The 20,016-nt window shown below is 43.6% G+C and overlaps 1 pseudogene across 1 annotated transcript; it reads left to right on the top strand.

Annotated features, from left to right (window-relative positions):
• The first annotated feature begins 1,517 nt into the window (after positions 1-1,517).
• On the top strand, positions 1,518-18,123 carry LOC146708629 (NLR family CARD domain-containing protein 3-like; annotated as a pseudogene). The gene is made up of 7 exons (XR_014920985.1): positions 1,518-1,794; positions 4,537-4,539; positions 7,632-9,465; positions 9,820-9,993; positions 11,568-11,741; positions 11,842-11,888; positions 17,328-18,123. The product of XR_014920985.1 is annotated as an NLR family CARD domain-containing protein 3-like (transcript).
• The last annotated feature ends 1,893 nt before the right edge of the window (positions 18,124-20,016 follow it).

The raw sequence follows: 20,016 nt of genomic DNA, 5'->3' as shown, positions 1-20,016 counted from the left end.
GATGCCTGTAACACTCTGCCTATTGCCTTCATATTAAATAATTTTTTGAATAATAATTAAAAACAAATTTCTTCATGCCATTATGCGGGCTGCAAGTAGAGGTGACATGGGCCGTGAGATTGAGACACAGGCATTAGAGCAGGGGTGGGCAACTCCAGGCCTCGAGGGCCGGTGTCCTGCAGGTTTAGATGTGTCCTTGATCCAACACAGCTGATCCAAATGGCTAAATGACCTCCTCAACTTGTCTTATAGTTCTCCTGAGGCCTGGTAATGAACTAATCATTCCTTAGCTTATGCTTCTTCCTGCTCCTTTTTGAACATGGACGTTATTTGGAGTTGTGGTTGCTCGTTTTCCTTTTGTTTGCTTTGTTCATTTGTCTCTTTTAATTCTATTTTTTTTTATACTTTTTCAACATGTTCAAAATAAAGATTCAATCAAAATCAAAATCAAAATCATTTGATTCAGGTGTGTTGACCCAGGGTGAGATCTAAAACCTGCAGAACACCGGCCCTCGAGGCCTGGAGTTGCCCACCTCTGCTTTAGAGCCTCTTAATGTGTGTTTTGTTTGGGTTTCCACCGGCGTGGAATTACCAAAAATAGAGAGGGCGTAGCCGAACATATGAAACAGGAAAATACCGCCGTGTAATCCCTTTATTTCAACAAAGTAACTGTATTCTGAATACCACATTTTTAAACGGTAACTGTAACGGAATACAGTTACTCATATTCTGTATTTTAAATACGTAACGTCAGTACATGTACTCTGTTACTCCCCAACACTGCTTCTTAGGCACGTCTTTCTTCATCACACCTTTCTGAAGCTCAGATAGTTGGCTAACTTCCCTCCATGCTGCCTTCATCTTGACTTCTAGTCTCCTTCTCTATGGAGGGTACTGCTCCTTGTGGCTGTTCATCTTTTAGACTTAGACTTAGAGACTTAGAGCTTTTTATTCTCATTGTGCAGTTTCTTGCACAGCGAAATTGGGTAGCTAGACCACAAAGGTGCTAAAGCAAGAAGAGAAACCAATACAACGAAGGTGGAAAATAAATAAATAAATAAATAAATAGAATAAAATAAAAAACAGTGTATATGTATACATATGTGAGTGGAACTATATACATGGTGTATGTGTAGGAAACATTGAAACAGACTGGGACCAAAATAATTGCACATTTTTTAGCCAAGCATCTTAGTGACCACTGCTACTATGATGTAGATCAGCTGGTTGGTTTTGGTGATGGTCACAGTAGGGATTGTCTGTGATGATGTAATCTTTTAGTATACCAGAGGGTACTTCACATAGTCTTGGCAGTCTCTCAGGTCAGCTGCTCTCACGTTCAATGCCTTCAATGCACCAGTTGCTCTTGGGGCTTGGTACCCAATCTAGGAGGGTGGGGATGATGATAACTGTCCTCCATCTGATGTCCTGGCTTCCCTTTGCTGTAACATTTGTGTTGTACCTCTTTGATCTCTACTTTTCAGCAGAAAATATTCTATTCTATACTTCAGGGAGCTGTGATGACACCAGAGGATCTCTTAAACACCTTAGATGATTTGGGAGATGGGGAGTTCAAAAAATTCAAGTGGTTCCTACAGCAGGCCGACATCGTTCAAGGCCTCCCAACCATCAAGAAAAGCAGACTAGAGATGACAAACAGGTGGGACACTGTGGACCTGATGGTGCAGACCTACAGACTTCCTGGAGCTGTGAAGGTGACCAGGAAGGTTTTAGAGCGGATCAGCAGGAATGACCTGCTGCTCAGTTTGTCTGCCAGCAGGTCCAGACCAGAAGGTGAGTCACAGGAAGACATAAACAGGAAGTCATTGCAGTCTGACAAAGTTTTGGAGGCAACAGGTAATATTGGTGTAATGTTCATATTCTGTTTGTCTGTCAGTCAGTGTACATTAGCGAAGCTGTGTGTCACTGCTTTGTAGCTGGTGTGTTTGCGGAGCGATCCCAAAAACAGACACGGCAGCGTAAACTCAGTATAACCGAAGCCGAGCTCTTTATTTGGCTGAAAATACCTGAATATAAAACGAGGCAAAGCGAGCTGGGGAAAAAAGCTCAACTAAAACCTAAACTGGGAATAAACTAAGATCAACTATGACGAGAAAGCATGAACATTAACATGAATCTGAAAAGGTGCATGTGGAACAATGATGTGAACCCCCGGTGAGCATGAACATGCACCTGCGCAGAAGCACGAAAAAAACCTGAAAGCTGGAGAGCTGTGATAAGAGACAAACAGACAACCCGACACTGAACAGTGGAAGACAGAAGACGTAAAGACACAGAAGGGTAATGAGGCACAGAGAGACATCTGGGGAGACACCGCTGACAAAAATGCACCTAAACACACTGAACATGGAAACGCAAGACTTTCAAAATAAAACAGGAAACATGGAGTGATGTAGATATGATAACAAAAGCTTGACAACATGAAACACGCAGACAAGAACTACATGACAGACTGGGGAGACTGGGGCTGTGTCCCGATTAAGAGACCGCATGCTTGAAGTACGCGCACTACGCGTACTACGTACGGTGCGTACTATAAGTACGAGAAGTGCGGAAGTGAGAGGCTTGTGAAACGGGACGGCCTAGCCTTCGTCGCGTTTTTCAGGTTGCCTAGCAACCATGATACTAACTGCGAGACACGTTACATACAGCTTTGTTTGACAGAAATGAAGGAGAAAAATGTTTTGTTAGTCATTCATTTTTATCATGACATCACTTTGATTAGTTGAGTATCTGAGGCTGAGACCACGGGACTGTAAAACATGATTGTTGGGCTTCATGTCTGTGCTGAACAGTCATTTAAGATTAGCTAGTAAATAACAATTAGCTCATGTTGTTCATGAGACTAAAGTCATCTCACTGTGGTAATGTAAATATAATATGGCCAATATTATAGTATTGTCAGATTATTATGAGATATATATCTCGCAGCTTCCTCCGCTGCACACACTTTTCCATCAGTCTCTGCCGTCACTATATATATATATAATGAGAGAGTCATTAGTCTCAGCACACACACCTGTCCCCTATGTGCCCGAGAGCTCACTGCACCACCCATCCACTGCAGCAGGCCAGAGACCACCTCCCTGCCACATACTTCTTAGCAGTGTTGGGAAGGTTACTTTTAAAATGTATTCCACTACAGATTACAGATTACATGCCCCAAAATGTAGCGTTTTGTAACGTATTTTGTTACGTTACTCAATGAGTATTCTGAATACTTTGGATTACTTAATATATTATCATGCTTTCTACAACTACATGAATGTCCCATTGCTGTGATTTATTACTATTACTGAAGGTTACTCTCCACACCAACACCAACCAGATGTTTGAATCTTAATATAAATGAGTAACAGTAGGTGGACATTAGGTAAGGCTGCACTTTTTGCAGTGATCTTGTATAGAAAACTATTCCGAGCATATAGCCCCTTTAGGGCGATGCCTGTAACACTATAATTTTTTGAATAATAATTTTAGAAAATATTTCTTCACGTCATTATGCGGGCTTCAAGTAGAGGTGACAAGGGCCGCGGGATTGAGACCCCGGCATTAGTGCCTCTTAATGCGTTTTTTTTGGGGTAGGTTTCCACCAGCGTGGAATTACCAGAAATACAGAGGGCATAGCCGAACATATGAAACAGGAAATGACCGTCGTGTAATTCCTCTATTTCAACAAAGTAACTGTATTCTGAATACCACCTGTCACGGTACTGGGTTGTGTGACCCAGTTTGTGGGTTTTTAATGTATCATTTTGTATTCACTGGACAGAGGTTTCAGTTTGGCTCATCTAGTTAATTTCCAGGTCAAATCAAATCAAATCAAATCACTTTTATTGTCACATCACATGTGCAGGCACACTGGCACAGCACATGCGAGTGAAATTCTTGTGTGCGAGCCCCACAAGCAACAGAGATGTGCAAACACAACAACACAAACGAGCAAAATACAAGAATGGCCAACCTGAAACTAATAAATATATGTACAATATATAATAGTGTATGCATTTCTGGATGTGTATACTAAATATTTTCCTACGTGTGTGTGTGTGTGTGTGTGTGTGTGTGTGTGTGTGTGTGTGTGTGTGTGTGTGTGTGTGTGTATACACATTTTTACAAATTAAATAGTAAAAAAAAAAAAAAAAAAAAAAATAATAATAATAAAATATACAGAGTTGAATATGTGCAAAACAAGTGGCATTTATATACAGTATGGAGTGCATAATGTTAAAGTTCCAGTAGTGAAGCTGAGGTGTCTATGACGTGTTCAGCAGTCTGATGGCCTGATGGAAGAAGCTGTCTCTCAGTCTGCTGGTACGGGACCGGATGCTGCAGAACCTCCTTCCTGATGGAAGCAGTCTGAACAGTTTATGGCTGGGGTGACTGGAGTCCTTGATGATCCTCCCCGCTTTCCTCAGGCAGCGCTTCCTGTAGATGTCTTGGAGGGAGGGAAGCTCACCTCCAATTATCCGTTCAGAGCACCGCACTACTCGCTGGAGAGCTTTGCAGTTGTAGGCGGTGCTGTTGCCGTACCAGGTGGTGATGCATCCAGTGAGGATGCTCTCAATGGCACAGTGATAGAAGGTCCTGAGGATGCGGGGGCTCATGCCGAATCTTTTCAGTCTCCTGAGAAAGAAGAGGCGCTGCTGCGCCTTCTTCACTGTTTTGTTTGTGTGTACTGACCACGTAAGATCCTCAGCCAGATGTACTCCAAGGAACCGGAAGCTGCTCACTCTCTCCACAGCAGCGCCGTTGATGGTGATGGGGGTGTGTACTTCTCTGCACCTCCGGAAGTCCACTATCAACTCCTTTGTCTTTGCGACGTTGAGGGTGAGATGGTTGTCTTGACACCAGTGGGTCAGGGCGCTGACCTCCTCCCTGTAAGCTGTCTCATCACCGTTGGTGATAAGACCCACCACTGTAGTGTCGTCCGCAAACTTCACAATGATGTTGGAGCCGTTAGTGGCTGTGCAGTCGTAGGTGTAGAGTGAGTACAGGAGAGGGCTCAGTACACACCCCTGTGAAGCACCAGTGTTCAGTGTGATGGGGGATGAGGTGATGCTGCCCAGTCTGACCACCTGGTGTCTGTCAGACAGGAAGCTTGCGGTTTAGTCCTTTGTTTCTTAAATTTCTTTTGCCATCTCCCCCTGTACTCAGTCTCACTGGTTCATGCGCCTACCTGTCATGTCTGTGTGGCTCTTGTCAAGTTTGTGTCTTATCTATGTCTCCGTGTTTCCCGTTTTATTTTGAAAGAGTCTGGTGTTCTTTGTTCATTGCATTTAGTTTTACTCTCCCCTGTGTTGTCATCATGTTTCATTCTAGTCAGCTGTGGCCTCATGTGTCTCCACTTCCCCTGATCACCTCATGTGTGTATTTAAGTCCTCAGTCTTCCTGTGTTCGTCGTCGTGCCGTCTGATTCACCCACCCTGTTATTCTAGCTGCACGTCATGATTCTAGCCTGCAAGATTCGGTATCGGACATGTTCATAGTCACTTACTCCAGTCATGTTTTCCTGCACCTTCATGTGCCAGCACTGAGATCTTGTTCATAGTTTTTCATGTTGTGTTCATAGTCAGTTCATAGTACTTCGTTATAGTTCAGTCCTCAGTCCTAGTCTTCGTTCATGGCCCTCGTTCATAGCCTTTCGTTTCTCCCAGTTTAGGTTCTTAGTTTTGTCATTGCCGTAGTTTATTGTTTGTTATTTTGCCTTCTGTATCAGCCCCTAATAAAGGCTCACTTTGAGTTTAGCAAAAGTTTTGCCTCCTGTGTCTGTGTCCGCACCTCGGTCCTCCAAACACTCTCCACACGGTCAGCGGCTACCGTGACACCACCTTTTTAAATGGTAACTGTAACAGAATACAGTTACTTATATTTTGTGTTTTAAATACGTAACGCCGGTACATGTATTCCATTACTCCCCAACACTGTCAGTACCACATGGAAGATCCTGTCAGGCATCATAGCGGCTAAGGTGAACAGACATATAGCTCAATACATGAGTGGGGCACAGAAGGGGATTGGCAAGAATACCAGAGGTGCCAAACACCAGCTACTAGTAGCACTGCCTGGACTGGTTACAAGAAGGCCTATGACCCTAATAGCTGTCAACAGAAACTCCATGGCGTATGGGTGTGGCGTATGCTGCTCGGAAAGCTGCAACCACCAAGTACCTGCAGAGGGTCAGGCAACTCCTGAGGACTCAGCTGAACGGTAACAACAAGATCCGGGCTATCAACACCTACGCCCTCCCCCCTGCTGGGATAAAAAGTTGACCACAGGAGGAGATAGAAGCCACTTACATACAGACGATGAAGCTCCGGACCATGCATGGGGGGTTTCACCCCAAGTCCAGCACCCTGAGGCTGTACGCTAAGTGGAAGGAAGGAGGCCGGGGACTTGTAAGTGTCAGTAACACAGTCCAGGATGAGACAACAAACATCCATGATTACATCAGGAAGATGGCCCCAACCGACCGTGCGATCAGTTAATACCTCAGGCAGCAGAAACCCAAAAAAGAGGAGGAACCATCATGGAAGGACAGGCCCCTGAATGGTATGTACCACCGGCAGATAAAAGAGGTGGCTGACATCCAGAAATCCTACCAGCAGCTGGACAAAGCTGGACTGAACAAGCTCTGAGCACAAGAGCCATAGAGGCTGGGGTCTATCACACCAGGCAAGACCCCAGGTGCAGGCTGTGTAAAGATGCCCCTGAGACAATCCAGCACATAACAGCAATGGTGCTAGATGCTAACACATGGCGGATCACTCAGTGATATCTGGCCTTACAGATACCACCTTCCTGGTTGAGAACCATGGCCTCTGACCTGAGGGTGATGATTCTCATTTGAGATGTTTCACACTCAGAAACCACCCCAGTACAAGCTGAAGGTTATTGCTCAATGAAACCACCAAAACCACATCTCCAAAGGTGGATTCTGTTAATCTGGACGTAGCGTTTTCAGTGGGAGAAACGTTTCGTCACTCATCCAAGTGACTTCTTCAGTCTCAGCTGACTGCAGGTTTCTTATATACACCACATTTGCATAATGACGGAAACCAGCCCACTGAAGGAACAATGGGCGGTGAGGTCAGTTCCTTCAACATGATTATGCAAATTCTCATGACCATTTATCAACAACCACTGATCAACAACCACTGATCAAAAACCACTGATCAATGGTCGTTGGTCTCCATTTGACGCAATGCATTATCAGGGACACAACACTGTCAGCAGCTTTTCGCAGTCATCCTTTCAAGCTGGTTCTGAAGACTAGGGGACTGTCTAGCCTGCTCACACTTTTAAAAATAAACCATGAACCTGCTTGAATAACTTTTTATCTATATATTCAGAGTGGAATTTATTTTTATTGAGTCATTATGGCTAAAGTAGAGCTTCTAAGGCAGTTATAAATGTATTTCTGTGAGTGTCTTCAGTCAAACATTAACTTCCAATTATGAAAGTTATAATGTTTCCTGAAGAAATGCATGAAGCATTATCTTGAGACAATATTTCACCCTGAAATCCATGTGTTTCTAACATTAACATGGGTATTTGTAGACACAGGTTTATAATTTGTTACTTGTTTGATACAGATGTGGTGGTTCCAGTACCAGAGCCTCGCCCCATCATGTTTTACAAGCAGATGCTTCAATCAAACTTCCAGGACAAGTTCATGTGCGCACAAGAAGGGTGGACAGAAGATAAATTGCATCTAACTGATATCTACACAGAGCTGTACATCACAGCTGGATATGATGTACATATCAACACACAGCATGAGGTCCGGCAGATTGAGAAAGTATGGAAGTCAGCAGAGCCAGAGAAACCTATTAGACCCACAGACATGTTCAAACATCCTTCAGGAGACTACAGACCCATCAAAACAGTGATGACCAATGGAATCGCAGGAATTGGAAAAACTTTCCTTGTTCACAAGTTTGTTTTGGACTGGGCTGAACAAAGGTCCAATCAAGATGTGCATCTGATTTTCCCCTTCACCTTCCGTCAGCTGAATCCTCTGAAGGGAGAAAAGTTCAGTTTGGCAGAGCTCATTCATGAATGCATCCCAGAAACTGTAGGCATCCCACAGGAGGCTCTTAATTACATCTTTACAGATGTTCAGTCATCAGGAATCACCAACTATGACAAGAGTAAATTCAAACTTCTGTTTGTGTTTGATGGGCTGGATGAGAGCCGCCTTCATCTCGACCTTCATTCTGAAGACATTCGCTCTGTCGATGTAACAAAGGCAACTAAAACAGATGTGCTGCTGAGGAAACTCATCAATGGGAAACTGCTACGCTCTGCTCGCATCTGGGTAACCACACGGCCTGCAGCGGCCAATCAGATCCCTCGAGAGTTTATCAGCAGTACAACAGAGGTCAGGGGGTTCACAGACCTACAGAAAGAGGAGTACTTCAGGAAGAGATTCAAAGGTAAGGAGGAGGCTGACAAACTCATCTCCCATATCAAAACAACAGGAAGCCTTCACATCATGTGCCACATCCCAGTCTTCTGCTGGATCACTGCAACAGTTCTGGAGGATGTGTTGAAAACCAGAGAGGGAGGAGAGCTGCCCAAGACTCTGACTGAGATGTACGCAGAGTTCCTGATGTTTCAGATTGATCGGACAAAAGAAAAGTATGGCCCAGAGAAGAGCATTCAATACATTAAGTCATTAGCAAAACTGGCCTTTGAGCAGCTGGAAAAGGGCAACCTGATCTTCTATGAGAAGGATCTGAGAGAGAGTGGCATTGATTTCAGCGAAGCCTCGTTGTGCTCAGGAGTGTTCACAGAGATCTTCAAAGAAGATCGAGGAAGGAAAGGGAAAGACAAGATGTTCAGCTTCGTCCATTTGAGCGTTCAGGAGTTTCTGGCTGCTCTTTATGTGAGGATGTCGCTTATAAATAGCAACAAAAATGTGATGCTTTCACCACCACTGTCTCTGAAAATTCTTCGACTGCTTTTCAGTAAAATATCTTCAAAGAAGATCAACAAAATTTCGATTGACAGGGCCTTACAGAGTTCAAACGGACACCTGGACTTGTTCCTTCGCTTCCTCTTGGGTCTTTCACTGCAGACCAATCAGGATAAACTACAGAGCCTACTGAAAAAAACAGACTGTCGGTCAAAAACCAACCAGAAAACAATCCAATACATCAAGGAGAAGCTCAGTGAGAATCTGTCTCCAGAGAGAAACATTAATCTTCTCCACTGTCTGAATGAACTAAATGATCGTTCTTTAATAGAGGAGATCCAACAGTATTTAAGTTCAGGAAGCCTCTCCACATATGAACTTTCTCCAGCTCAGTGGTCAGCTTTGGTCTTCATCTTACTGTCATCAGAAGAACATCTGCATGTTTTTGACCTGAAGAAGTACTCTGCTTCAGAGGAGGCTCTTCTGAGGCTTTTGCTAGTGGTCAAAGCCTCAAAAACAGCTCTGTAAGTACATAGATAACAAGAATTAGAAAATGTCTTAAAACACCATGATTGTTCACTAAACACTAAACTAAACAAAACCAGTGATTTGATAATTGTGAAAACAAATCAACACATTAAACCACCAGCAAAATTAACTACTGGTTTGCAACTTTGTTTATAGACAGTTTTAAATATTTTGGTCAGATTATTAACTTTAGATAATGGAATCTAAAATTCCTATGGAAATTTAAAGTGGTGTTATTAAACTGTTTGATCCTGCAATCAACCATTCTTGTATCTGAAAAAGTAAAACCTCTTTGGAGGTCTTTTTTTATACCCCAAAATGTTACAAATGTTTTGTTAACTCATTTCAAGGCTGAGCAGCTGCAATTTGTCAGAAAGAACCTGTGAAGCTCTGTCTTCGGTACTAAGCTCACAGGTCTCCAGTCTGACAGAGCTGGACCTGAGTAACAATGACCTGAAGGATTTAGGAGTGATGCTGCTATCGTCTGGATTGGAAAGTCCACGCTGTGCACTGAAAATTCTCAGGTAAAGTTTTAACGTCTGTCGAAGTTTAATTTTGTTTCGGCAAAGACTGTTTCTTCACATCACGATTTCTGTCCAAACTATTATATATCGAATGTATGATAAAAGCAGTTGACTCTCTGCATTGTTTGGATGGAGAGATCAGCGCTGAGGCTGCTTCTATTGCTGTCTGGCGTAGCCCAGGCAGCGGCTCTCAGTCTGCCCGCGGCAGCGAGTGATTGTGGACAGTTGGAAAAGGAGGTACCAAATTCAAACATTCCCGCCCCCCTCCATTGTGATGACCATCTCGCACAGAAAGCAGATGTTGCTGCACACAAGAGCACACAAGACAGGGGGTGGGTGTAGCTCAGGAGGTAGAGCAGGTCAGCTGCTCATTGGAAGGTTGGTGGTTTGATCCCTGGCTCCCCTAGTTTGTATGCCAAGTATCCTTGGGCAAGATACTAACCCCAACTTGCTCTCAGATGCATCTATCGGAGTATGAATGCGTATGAATGATAGTTTAAAATCCGGATGCACCAACGGGAGTTGGAGTAAAGACAATGAAAGGCATCTACAAACTGCTGAGGGACTCCATACTGGTGTAGGATAGCCCATAGCGATCGTGGATCAAGAGTTGGGAGTTCGCCTTGTAATCGGAAGGTTGTCGGTTTGAGCCCTGGCTTGGACAGTCTCGGCTGTTGTGTCCTTGGGCAAGACACTTCACCCGTTGCCTACTGGTGGTGGTCAGAGGGCCCGGTGGCGCCAGTGTCCGGCAGCCTCGCCTCTGTCAGTGCGCCCCAGGGTGGCTGTGGCTACAATGTAGCTGCCATCACCAGTGTGTGAATGTGTGTGTGAATGGGTGGATGACTGGTTGTGTAAAGCACTTTTTCCTTAGGGACTAGAAAAGCGCTATATAAATACAGGCCATTTACCATAGAGTCGGCCGGTGGACGCTGTCAAAAGCCTTCTCGAAGTCAATGAAATTAATAGAAATCTTCCTTTGGTATTCCAATGTTTGTTCAATGATCATGCGGAGGGTGAAGATTTGCTCGACGCATGATCAGCCACTCCGACAGCCAGCCTGCTCTTCTCGCAATCGTTCGTTTACTGCGCATCGGAGCTGATTCAAAAGAACGAGGCAAAACACTTTCCCGGGTACCGACAGCAACGCGATGCCCTGCCAGTTGTTACAGTCACCCAAATCACCTTTCTTTGGAAGTTTGATGATTATTAAACTGATTTCTGTTTTGGTCTGACCACATACAGAGTAATTTGAAAATAATTTTTATGGTCTGTCACTCATCCAAAGCATGGCGGACCCCAGTTGGAAGCCGCCCTTACAAGACTCCTAAACGCCTGCTGGTCAACATCATATGTACCCGATGATTGGACAAAAGGCGTCATCATCAAACTTTCAAAGAAAGGTGATTTGGGTGACTGTAACAACTGGCAGGGTATCACGTTGCTGTCGGTACCCGGGAAAGTGTTTTGCCTTGTTCTTTTGAATCGGCTACGACGCGCAGTAGACGAACGATTGCGAGAAGAGCAATATATATAACTTCAATAATATGTCATTCTTTATTTGCGGTTGTGTCAAGGCTGTCAGGCTGTCAGATCTCAGAGGAAGGCTGTATCTGTTTGGCCTCAGCTCTGAAATCCAACCCCTCACGCTTGAGAGAGCTGGACCTGAGCTACAACCATCCAGGAGACCTAGGGGTAAAGCTACTGACTGCTGGACTAAAGGATCCACAGTGGAGACTGGACAGTCTCAGGTATGGACTCTACTGTTGAACTCACATGCTCTCTCGCAACAAGATCCTCGATAATGAGGAAGCTTCTGAAGGCTCATTCTGGCTTTATTTCTTCCTTCAGCCTGGAGCATAGTGGAGCGCAAAGGCTGAAACCTGGTCTGAAAAAGTGTAAGCATGTTTTTATTCTGCATCATTACAAACTAGTCACATTTCTGCTAAATGTCTCTCAATACATTGGTGAAAAACTCAGCGGTAAACATGTGAACATGTGACATCAGCTGCTCATGTCATAGTATCTGTCACTTGTGACAACACAGTGGTAGCACAAGGATGCGTGCTAAGTCATCCAGCTAAGTAAATCCCAAAGGTTGATTCTGTTCATCTGGACGTTTTCAGTGGGAGAAACGCTGCGTCAATCATCCAAATGACTTCTTCAGTCTCAGCTGACTGCAGGTTTAACCAACCTTATATACAGTACATTTGCATAATGACTGAAACCAGCCCACTGAAGGAACAATGGGCTGGGAGTCAGTTTATGATCATTAATATGCAGTGTTGGGAAGGTTACCTTTAAAATGTATTCCACTACAGATTACAAATTACATATGTATTCTGAATACTTTGGATTACCTATTATATTATCATGCTTTTTACAACTACATGAATGAACGATTGCTGTGATTTATTACTATTACTGAAGGTTACTCTCCACACCAACACCAACCAGATGTTTAAATCTTAATATAAATGAGTAACAGTAGGTGGACATTAGGTAAAGCTGCACTTTTTGCAGCGAGCTCATATAGAAAACTATTCGACGCGTATATAAAACAGGTCCGCGGCTCCGAACTGTAGTAAAGGGACCTCTGACTGATACGTCGGGTACGTAGCTGAAAACTAGCTTTACTTTTTTGTCTGGGTCAACTTTGCTAGCGAGAGACAGAGAGAGGCGTTGAAAGGCTGCTGCAACGGGACTTATTGTTTCAGAGGAAAACAGGAACACAGCGTACAGTCGAGTCTTAATAGCTTACTCACAGCTGGGCTCGTCAGGCTCTCTGTTTGGCTGCAGTGGTTATTATTATATTTACATGCTTCCAGCTCCCGTTTCTGCCCCGTGACAGCTCATACTTTTCCTTTTTCTCCCTCCCTCACTCACAGACACATCACGGGTATGACAGTCCATTCTCCCTGCAGCACGAACTACACTGCCCATCAGGCTCCATGCTTTAGGGCTATGCCTCTCTCTGCCTATTGCCTTCATATTAAATAATTTTTTTAAATATTTCTTCACGTCATTATGCGGCCGCAAGTAGAGGTGACATGGGCCGCGAGATTGAGACACAGACATTAGAGCCTCTTAATGTGTGTTTTGTTTGGGGCGTGGAAACCAAAAATAGAGAGCATATAGCCGAACATATGAAACAGGAAAATAACGCTGTGTAATCCCTTAATTTCAGCAAAGTAACTGTATTCTGAATATCACCTTTTTAAACGGTAACTGTAACGGAATACAGTTACTCATATTTTGTATTTTAAATACGTAACGCTGGTGCATGTATTACGTTACTCCCCAACACTGTTAATATGCAAATTATTATGAGCATTGATCAACAACCACTGATCAATAACCATGAGTACCATTCATAGAGAGTTGGGGAATGGATTCAGAGATGGTCTTTCCCTTTTCACGTAAATGGCCTCCTTGACTCCGCCCTCAAACCAGCGTTCCTCCCTGTCCAGGATGTTACATCCTCATCACTGAAAGAGTGTCCACTGGCCTGTAGGTGTGAATATACTGCAGAGTCCTGGCCTGACGAGGTGGCTCTTCTGTGTTGTGCCATCCTCTCAGCCAGAGGTTGTTTGGTTTCCCCGATGTATAAATCCTGGCAATCCTCCTGCACTTAACAGCGTACACTGTTACTCTGTTTGTGTCGGGGGACATGATCCTTGGACTCCTTGGATAAATTTTTGGCGCAGCGTACACAGGTTTTATCAAACAAACTCAGGATAGTATTAGGAGAACACCACACATTGTGAAATGACTCTGCTAATAAGTGTAGCTGCAGAGAAAGCATTCGATTCTGTAAGTCTTTTCTGCATGAACTCATCCAGTATCAGCACACTGGCAGCACTATATGACAAACCAAGATCAGTGTGGATCTGACAGACTCATTCTACCTACACAGAGGAACACTACAAGGATGCTGCGCTCCACCACTCCTCACCAATGGATATAAAGGAGTAACATCTACTAAAGGAGAGCAGAAAATGGCCTCATTTGCAGATGATCTTCTGTTAGCTTTAGCACAACCTACCCAAATACTCCCAAAGTTGATGACCATGTTAGAAGAATATGACTAATATTCTCGGTATAAAATTAATATTTTACATAAACTAAAGTTTACTTTAACCCATCAAAAGAACTAAGAATGAACTATAATTGGAAGTGGGATAATGAGTCTATTAAATGTTTGGGGGTTACCCTGCGGGGTTCTAAAATGTTTGCGGTTCAACATAAAGTCAGATGTTCAATGGTGGCATCCCCTTTTTGACTTTGAGTTCTCGGATAGAGTCTGTCAGAATGAACATTCTCCCACACATGCTTTATTATTTTCAGTGCCTCCCAAGATCACTCAAACAATTTCTAGAATTGGACAGACTACTTTAGAGACATCTGTGGGAAGAGAGCCAGGGTCAGGTATAAAACACTACCCACATAGCAAAATAGTAATGGCCCGGATCTGGCCCACACAATGTGCTTACACATGGCCCACATACGGCAAAGAATGATGGCCCTTTGGTGGCCCAGATCTGGTTTGCCAGAGGTGGCCCACACATGGGCCAGCACAAGGCCAGCTGCAGACATACTGCTGACATGCGGCCTGGAGGAGCCAGGGATCGAACCACTAACCGTCTGAATCAGTAGGTGACCTGCTCTACCTCCTGAGCTACAGCCACCCACTGGCAAGCATAAGTAAACCCTCACTAGGTTTTGGATAAAGTGTACACTCACAAGCCTGTCAAACCTGCATTTGAAACGTTGGCTACCGTAGCAGTACCGTATTGCAACATGGCATTTCAGTCTTCTAACTAAAATAGGAAAATAGGAACACAAACGGTGCCATCATTGCCAGTGTCACGGTACTGGGTCGTGTGACCCAGTGTTTGAGTTTTATGTATTTTTGTATTCATTTTTGATCTAGTTAATTTCTAGGTTGCTGTTTATTCCTTTATTACTTAGTTGTTTTCTGTCATCTCCCCCTGTACTCAGTCTCCCTGGTTCGTGTGTCTACCTGTCATGTTTCATGTCTGTGTGGTTATGTTAAGTTCATGTCATGTTTAATCTCCATGTTTCCTGTTTTATTTTGAAAGAGTCCAGCGTTCTTTGTTTATTGTATTTAGTTTCACTTCCCCTGTCCTGTCATTAGGTTTATGTGTGTCAGCTGTGCTCCCATGTGTGGCCTCTTCCCCTAATCATCCTTGTGGGTATTTAGTCTCTGTGTTTCGTTCAGTCTGTGTCGCGCCGTCTGTTCATGCACCCTGTTACTCTAGCTGCACGTCATGATTCTAGCCTGCAAGAGTCTGTATCGGACATTTTCATAGTCACTTTCTCCAGTCATGTTTCCCTGCACCTTCATGTGCCAGCACCAAGATCTTGTTCAGTTTTTCATGTCGTGTTCATAGTCTGTCCACAGTACTTCGTCATAGTTCAGTCCTGGTCTTCGTTCATGGTCTTCGTTCATAGCCCTTAGTTTCTCTCAGTTAGGTTCTTAGTTTTGTCATTCCCATAGTTTATGGTTTGTTATTTTGTATCAGCCCTGATTAAAGGCTCACTTCGAGCTAGAGCTGGGCGATAGAACGATAACGATATGTTTCGAAAGCTTCTGAAGCGTGATCATCGAACAATCAAGCGTTTCATTCAAAATAGTCAACAGGGTCGCAAGAAGCGTGTGGAAAAACCAAGGCGCAAAATAACTGCCCATGACCTGAGAAAAGTCAAGCGTGCAGCTGCCAAGATGCCACTTGCCACCAGTTTGGCCATATTTCAGAGCTGCAACATCACTGGAGTGCCCAAAAGCACAAGGTGTGCAATACTCAGAGACATGGCCAAGGTAAGAAAGGCTGAAAGACGACCACCACTGAACAAGACACACAAGCTGAAACGTCAAGACTGGGCCAAGAAATATCTCAAGACTGGTTTTTCTAAGGTTTTATGGACTGATGAAATGAGAGTGAGTCTTGATGGGCCAGATGGATGGGCCCGTGGCTGGATTGGTAAAGGGCAGAGAGCTCCAGTCCGACTCAGACGCCAGCAAGGTGGAGGTGGAGTACTGGTTTGGGCTGGTATCATCAAAGATGAGCTTGTGGGGCCTTTTCGGGTTGAGGATGGAGTCAAGCTCAACTCCCAGTCCTACTGCCAGTTTCTGGAAGACACCTTCTTCAAGCAGTGGTACAGGAAGAAGTCTGCATCCTTCAAGAAAAACATGATTTTCATGCAGGACAATGCTCCATCACACGCGTCCAAGTACTCCACAGCGTGGCTGGCAAGAAAGGGTATAAAAGAAGAAAAACTAATGACATGGCCTCCTTGTTTACCTGATCTGAACCCCATTGAGAACCTGTGGTCCATCATCAAATGTGAGATTTACAAGGAGGGAAAACAGTACACCTCTCTGAACAGTGTCTGGGAGGCTGTGGTTGCTGCTGCACGCAATGTTGATGGTGAACAGATCAAAACACTGACAGAATCCATGGATGGCAGGCTTTTGAGTGTCCTTGCAAAGAAAGGTGGCTATATTGGTCGCTGATTTGTTTTTGTTTTTGAATGTCAGAAATGTATATTTGTGAATGTGGAGATGTTATATTGGTTTCACTGGTAAAAATAAATCATTGAAATGGGTATATATTTGTTTTTTGTTAAGTTGCCTAATAATTATGCACAGTAATAGTCACCTGCACACACAGATATCCCCCTAAAATAGCTAAAACTAAAAACAAACTAAAAACTACTTCCAAAAACATTCAGCTTTGATATTAATGAGTTTTTTGGGTTCATTGAGAACATGGTTGTTGTTCAATAATAAAATTATTCCTCAAAAATACTTGTCTAATAATTCTGCACTCCCTGTATGTCTGTCCTCTCAGTGAGTGAGTAGACAAGTGTGAGGAGGGCTGTGCATCGCAAAAACACATAAATATGCCCGAGACCCGTAAACGAAGCAGCATCTGGCTGCAGTTTAAATACTGCAGCCAGATGCTGCTTTGGGATGAACCGTCTCGGTCTTATCTTGACTCGGTCTGTCTTGGTCCTGGTTTAGACTACAAGTCTAGATCTGACTTCACGTACAACCACAGTACTTAACTATTGTTTGTAGCTAACTTTCAATTAAACCTCCACAGTTTTCATTCTTTCTGGGGGTTTTTATTTTATTTCTCACAACCAGTGATGCTTTTCTAACTTCAACAACAGAAATAAAAAGAAAATGATTAAATGACCACACCAGTGTTGGTCCCTTTATATCCCAATAGTAACTTTTTAGATTGTATTTATTTAAACATCACTGTCAGTCTGGTGTTAATGATGCTTCGTTTTTCTTCCACTCTCAGATTTCTGTGAACTTGCACTGGATGCAAACACAGCAAACAGGAAACTCAAACTGTCAGACAACAACAGGCAGGTGACGGCAGTGACAGAGAAGCAGCCTTTTTCTGTTCATCATCGTCAGGTTTGACGTCTGGCTTCAGCTGCTATGTACCACTGGGCTGACTGGTCGCTGTTACTGGGAGGTCGAGTGGAAAGGATTTGTTTTTATAGCAGTGAGTTACAGGAGCGTCAGAAGGAGAGGAAACAGTTATGACTGCAGGTTTGGAGGGAACGATCACTCCTGGAGTCTGAGGTGTGCTGAAGATGAAAGTTTCTCGGTTTGGCACAATAACAGAGAAACAGCCATCCCCTCCTCCTCCTCCGCCTCTCACAGAGTAGCGGTGTATGTGGATTGGCCCGCTGGTACTCTGACCTTCTACAGAATTTCTTCCGGCTCACCGATCCATCTCTACACCTTCCACACCACCTTCAGCAAACCCCTGTACCCTGGGTTCTGGTTAGTGTCACATGGTTCTTCAGTGTCCCTCTGCTCACTGTAGCAGGACGAGTCTTCCACGTGCGGTTGCTGGCAGAAAGGTTTTGATTTTGAGTGTTGAACATATGAAGTATGTGTGGGGGTGGTCTAACAGATGGCAGAGTGTTAACACAGTCATGTGACATTCTGCTTGTATAATAAAACCTGTACTTTATGTTTTATAAATTCTGTAAACATCAAAAATTTCTCTTTTTAAAATAAGTTTTCTCCTGTCTGCGTACAAACTGTGATTCAAAGCATAAAATAAACCACATTATTTGTCATGTGTCATTGTGTGGTTGGCAGCTTTCAGAGGCCACGGAGAGAGGAACTTCACTCAGACAGGTTTATTGTTGGAGCTTAGAGAACAAAATGCAAAAGTAACAGAAAACTCGGACTAAACTAGAGTCGAGAACCTAGTGGTTGCTAAACAAACAAACAGTGCACACACATGGGAAAGGTGTGATGAGGATGTGACAAAGACCAGAGGGAGACTCAGACAATAAGGACGCAGGAGGGAATCAGGGCAGAGAGGACACACCCGGGGAACGTGGCTGAAAGGAATCTAAAGGATGACACACAGGAAGTAATAATAATAATACATTTTATTATAGTACGGTGCTCCAGGAGTATGGGGTGTTTGGCCCATTGCTACGGGAACGCCTTGGTGTTCCCTCGACAAGCTGGAGGAGGTGGCTGAGAAGAGGGAGGTCTGGGCTTCTCTGCTTCGGCTGCTGCCCCCGCGACCCAGCCCGGATAAGTGGGAGAAGATGGATGGATGGATGGATGGACATTTTATTTTTAGGCACCATTAAAGATCATCAAGGTCACCTTACATTAGTACAACAAAATAAAAACATAAAGGTAATTGAAAAATAAAGAACAAGTATAAAAGCTAAACAAGGTAAAAAAAAAAAAAAAGATAAAGATGGAGTCACGATGAAGGGTACGCAATCCTGAAAAGATGGGTTTGAAGATTTAAAAGTAGAGACAGAGTTTGTAGCCCGGAGATCTGGTGTCCAAAGTCTCGGGGCAGAACAACCAAAGGCTCTGAGTCCTGTCAGGCGAGCAGGTGGAGCAGACAGACGGGAGGCTGAAGAAGAGCGTACGAGAGTGCGAGCACGTACGGAGGAGATCAGGCAAATATGGATGGGCGAGGTTATGAAACTGGAAGCCAAAGGAGCTGTTTAAGTACAGCTGTTATATGTTCAATGGATCTAATTCTGGATATAATACGAGCAGCTGTATTTTGAACTAACTGCAGTTTACGGAGAGATTTATGAGGCAGACCACAGAGGAGAGAATTCCAGTAATCGAAACGAGAGGTGACAAGAGCATGGTCGAGCAAGGCAGTGCTGTTTGGAGCGAGAGAAGGACGAAGATGGGTAATATTACGAAGATGAAAATATAATTTATATGTGCTGTAAAGGAAAGAGTGCTGTTGAGGATGACACCAAGACTCTTAACCTGGTGTGGCAGCAGAGTTATCGATGGGTAATGAAAGACTGCTGGTTGGAACTTTAGTTGGTTTTGATTTGATGCCTGTTAGAATAAATTCAGTTTTATTGCCATTAAGTGTGAGAAAGAACAGGATGCACATGAAACGGGACTATCAAAATAAGACAGGAAACAAAACACACTCACAGGCCGTGACCCAGACTAGAGACACACACAGAGACACGACGCAAGGCTAACCTGAAACAACCAGCAGAGACATGGAGACAAGGACCACAGATGAAGATAACCAAAAATACTAACTCGCTTGTTTTAAATCAAGAACAGTAATAACATACAGTTCAAAATAAGAACAACTGTGCAGGGCAGGTTAGAAGGAGCATAAGAACAAAAAAACAAAACAGTGTATTTTGCTTTGTTAACGCTCTGCATAAATAAAAATCACCACAATGTCTTGTTGAATAAGGATGCACATCTGAAAAAATGGTGAATCACCAGTTAAATATACATACTTATAATACAAAGAGATATGCAGTATGTATTAAATATTAAATATCACATTCAATATTGTCATGATTTTGTATTTTATAAAAACAGGAGCAGATGAAAAAAGCGTATTTGGGAAATTCATCACTGCAGAAATGTCTTTTTCTTTTAGATGAATTGACATGTAGCACCTCAAACACTATTACAACACACCTGAGGCCAAAATTATTTGGCCC

The sequence above is a fragment of the Copadichromis virginalis genome, linkage group LG6, assembly GCF_057382275.1.
Source record: "Copadichromis virginalis isolate Kocher_CV1m ecotype Utaka linkage group LG6, C_Virginalis_male_GT1.1, whole genome shotgun sequence".
In the NCBI taxonomy this organism is placed as follows: Eukaryota; Metazoa; Chordata; class Actinopteri; order Cichliformes; family Cichlidae; genus Copadichromis; species Copadichromis virginalis.
This window is presented reverse-complemented; position numbering and strand designations above follow the sequence as displayed.